This window comes from Pteropus vampyrus, unplaced genomic scaffold (genome assembly GCF_000151845.1).
Source record: "Pteropus vampyrus isolate Shadow unplaced genomic scaffold, Pvam_2.0 Scaffold36, whole genome shotgun sequence".
Lineage (NCBI taxonomy): Eukaryota > Metazoa > Chordata > Mammalia > Chiroptera > Pteropodidae > Pteropus > Pteropus vampyrus.
In genome coordinates, this window is record NW_011888817.1 from 8,693,034 (window position 1) to 8,697,870 (window position 4,837).

Here is a 4,837-nt window from a genome sequence, read left to right on the forward strand (position 1 = left end):
TGACTGTACAGACTCCCACCCTAATGCATTAGATACCCACCCCCAGCCATTTGTTTACGTGGGGTCTCTCCAGGATAACCAGTGAGGCCCCCATCTCTGCAGCTTACCTGCCAGTATTTGTTGAGTGAGTATCTGAGTGAGTGAACAGACAGAAGATGGCTATCTCCGGCCGCTTCCTTCTTGCCTCTCCTCCCGGCTTGAAGATGCTCTCTAGCTTGTGAAGCCACCAAGATGCGTAACTCTGGGCCCTGGGTCCTCTGCTCTCCCAGTAGATACTGATCCCCTTAAAGCCACCCAAACCCTGAAGGAAGGCCAGCCCTCCCTGCAGAGATGAGGCATGAGAGCTTCGTGCCTGGCCTGGAGATGGAGGACATGAGGTCCCTGGGTTCCTCCATGGGCATGGCACTTTGCCAGAAGCTCCTAGGGTCAGTGTTGTTGGGCCCAAGGACCAAACCGCCCCCACTGCTTCCATGGCCTACCTAGCCTAGACTAAGCCCTCAGAGGACCCCTTTCCAGGACCACAGCCAGGTCGCTGCTGGCCCTCCTTCACCTAACCCCACACCTCTGCTTGTTTTCCAATCTCTGTTCTTCTGAAAAGCACCTCTGCCCTTCCCTGAGTGTTCCCATCCACATCCCAAGCCTGTGGCAGCATCAGCAAGTTGAAAATTCAATTACATTTCAATTACTCTAGTCCTAGCCAGACAGAGGTTACTGTAAGTCACGCCGGAATTGGGACGAAGCGGGGATAGCATCTGAGGCCAGTGCCTGGGCTGACACTCAAAGATGGATGTAACAGGGACCTGTGGCTCAGAGGCTCAGAATTAGATCAACAAGAGGTTCTGTGACCACTGGTTGACAGACAGTTTGGGCAAAACAAGGGTTTCAGGCCACCCTCCCTGGGTGGAGGTGTCAGGGCTGAGCGCCCAGACTGGAGACAGAGGACATGAGGTCCCTGAATCCCTTCCATGGACAAAGCACTTTGCCAGGAGTGTCTGGAGGCCAGTGCTATTGGGCCCAAGGACCCAAATACCGAGCTCCTTGTGTGTCTTCCATAGCACCAGTAGCCCCACTTGGGCTCCAGGGTCTTCTCTGAGCATACACCTCGGGTCTCTTCCTCATGCTCATCTAGGCCAAATAATTGACCTCTCCCACCTTCAGGCTTGTCTGAGGGAGCCAGACTCAGGACCAGAGGGACGTGGGCACCCAGAACCTCCTGCCTGGGCAGGGTCTGATAGGGAGAAAGAAAGATCCGCTGTCTCAGGGTAGAAGGAATTACTTATGATCCCTTGTCCTCAGGAGCAGCCATTTCTGGGTACCAAAAGGTAAAGAGGGGTTTTAGCAATTAGGATCTCTCTTAAGGTGAGATGGGACTGGCTCTGTAAAAGTGGATATTGTGGATGAGAAGGTGGATTCTCAGCCATAACTCTTTCTCCATACAGACACATGTACCTCCATGTATAATGGTGGGGGGACCTGGGGACCCCCCTTACTCATTGTAGCCCAGGGTGTCTGGGGAGCCTGAATTGTGGAGTTCTAAGCCTGGACTGTGCTGCGCTCAGCTGGTGCCCTCTGCCCACACAGACAGATACCAGTTTGTACCTTTCACATCACTGGCTACACCTTGTTTACTGTAGCTGGTCATTTGAGTGTCCTGCAAGATCTGCTTCCCATCCCCTACGTGCTACAGCCCCCTACTCAGCCCCTACATAGCAAACAGTTGCAGCTCTAGATGAGGGTGGGTAACATGGGGGGAGTTAAATGAGTCATCGCTGTGGGGGCAGATATACCAAGTTCCACATACGCACACTCAAAGAGCCATGGACAAAGAGGCCCACACTCACATTCTCACACTCACAGGGAACACACTAGGAGCCAGTGCTACTCAAAGCCACAATTGCACATCCAGACACAGAGAGACAGACACCCCCTCCACCTCCCACATTCCTCAGAGACACAAACACCAATACACCAGTACATACAGTGACAAATCAAGACCCATCCAAAACACATCCCAGCCCCTAGTCATCAACGCAGAGCCTGTCTGCTATCCATATATACACTCAGAGACACAAACACGCACAGTCACACATGGGATTTCCCAGACACACACTCACAACCTTTACTCAAATACACTCAAACACACATGTATCCACAGGCAAGAGTGTGGGGACACACGGACACACGCACACAACACAAACCAGCCATTCCTCTCTTGTGCCCCCTCATTCATTCCCCTACCTCTGCCAGCACTTCAGGCAGGCATGAGAGAGCTTTGCAAACAGAGGGATGCTATGACCCATCACCCACTGTGCAGATGTCATGCCTACCCAGGGACAGGGTTCTGTCTTAGAGTTAACTTTGATCCTCTCTTCTGTTCTGGAGAGGCAAAAAGGGTCACTGGAACCAGTCCCCTGTGCTGCCCCAGCTCCCCTCCCACACACTATGCGTAACAGCAAAGCTCCAGCTCCTTTGAAAAAGAGCTTTAGCTGCAACAGAGAAGATGGAGGTTACATCTCAAGAATCATCTCCCAGGAGGGAACAGTGAGTCTCAGAGAGTGAGAAAAGAAGATGGGTCTGATGTGTTAGGAAGGTCCTGTCTTGAGGCAGGGGACAGCCGAGGTGACTGCCTGATGCCCAGGATGTCACTTTTCACCTACCTGTGTTTCCCAGAAGGCCCAACCTCTATACATTTGCACCTGCTGTTTCTTCGACCTTGAATTATCTCTGCTGCTACCACAATCCCCTTGCAGGGCTACCTTCTCATTCTTCAGGTCTGCATGTATTCATTCCTGCTCTAGAAGCCTGTCCTGATGTCCTGGCTCGATCAATTTGTCCTGTGGCCCACAGCCCCCCTGCCCAGGGCTCACTCACAGTTCTCCTGGCACCATAGAAGACTTGCCAGGCCATGAGCCCACTTGCTTCAGGCCAGGTGAGGAGGCAGCTAGCTATACTTGAAGAGAAGCACAGGCTTTAATCCTAGCTCTGCTTCTGCTATGTGACCTTGAGCAAGTCACTGAACCATGTGAGTGCAGTGTTCTCATCTGTAAAATGGGGACAATAACAACTACCTTAATTAGTTGTTAAATGAGATCATGCATGGCTGGGACTACACAAATGGCAGCTGTATTATCATAGCTCATTGCCTGGCACACTGGTTAGTAAATGTGTGTCGAATCCATTAGCCCCTCTGATTGCTCTCTTCCTTGCCCCACCTACCGTCTCTGTCTTGGAAGGGGAAAAGTGGCATGAACAAAAAGGATTTGGGGGCGGATAGAATGGGGGTTGGGAGATGGGCGAGCCTGGCCTTTGGCATCGCTGGGAGCTAGCCGCTCCAGTAGCCCCTAGAGCTTTGCTGGAGGCGGTGCAGGTGTCATCTCTCAGCCCTGTGACCCACCTGTGCCATCATCCTTATCATCTAGGTGAGGCAGCAAGAAGTAGAGCTGGGATCCCATCTGCACTGTGGTTCTCCGAAGCTGCCCAGGGCCCGCTGGCACACAGTAGGTGCACCTCGAATGCTGAGTGGCCAGAGGCAGAAATTTTGAATGAATGCGAACGGTGTGATTGAGCAGTTGGACGCATGAATGGGAAGTGGGTGGAAGCGTGAGTGGCAGGCGAGAAGGAATGAGCATCTCCCTCCGCCCTCCGGGTCTCGGGAATAGGAGACAAGAAGCCGAGACCGGTTGGGGGCTCCCTTCCCCGCCCTGCCCCTCCTGCCCCTCCCGGTGGCACGCAGCCCGGCGGAGCCGGCGCCAGCCACAGCCCGCTTTGGAGCCACAGCCCCCCTAGGAGCCTGGCCTTCGGGGCAGGGAGGCGAAGTTCCCAGTGCAAGGTTCGGGACCAGCAGCCAAGGACGCCGGGGTCTCGGAACCAACAGGTGCGGGATGTGGGGTACCCCCAGGCCCGGGGTAGGGGTTCCAAAGTATCCTCCGCAGGAGCCAAGAGTCTCAGGGGATAACCTGGGTGCTGGGAGGCTGAATCTCCAGCAGGCTTTCCTCCTGGCAGGCTCCTGCAGAACCCCTAACGCCCAAACTCCTCCTCCCCAACTCCACAGCCCCCCTCCCTCAGTCCCCAAAATGCAAGGAACGTCCCGCTCAGGGAGTGGGTCTGCCGACACTCGGTGGGAGTATGAAGGAGCTCCCTCCCCCTCTCCCAGGGATCTCTAGGGACCCGCAACCCTCCTACACAAGTCCGGGGTCGTCCCGGCCCAGCCACGGGGAAGGAGGGGTCTGAGCCAGCGACCAGGGGCGGGGAGCGAGGCCGGATTTATGAATGGAGGGTGCAGCCTGCGCGCGGGCCCAGCGACTCCTGGCGGCCGCCGGGACGCATTGCGGCCCCCGGGATTCAAGATGGGGCTAGCCGGGGGGCTGAGCCGGGCGTGGAGCGCTCTCCTCACTTCCAGAGAGGTTATCAGTGCCTCCCTGCACCCTTCCCCCCACCGTGTGTGTGTGTGTTGGGGTGTGGGGCGGGGGTGTGTGCGCGCGCGCGCGCGCGCGCACCGGGAAGGGTCTGACAGGTCCGATGGGCGGGGCCTGAGTCTCTAACGCCTGCCTTGACTTTTTTTTCCAACCAAAAATTCTGGTTGGAATGGACTCAGGGGTGAATATTTGCAATCAGCTGACTTTCTCTCCCAAGTCTGTGGTGTTCGGTGGATTCAGACAGACCTGGCATAGTAGCTTTGTGACCTTGAGCAAGGGTCTCGACCTCTCTGAGCTTCCATCTCCTCTGTAAAGCAGGGTTCTCTAGTCATGGGAAGCTGGCTTTCTGTGTTGGTTTCTGGATAAAACACTAGGCGTGCTTTAGAGCTCATTACTCTCCTCCGCGGTCCCGTGAGGTAGGT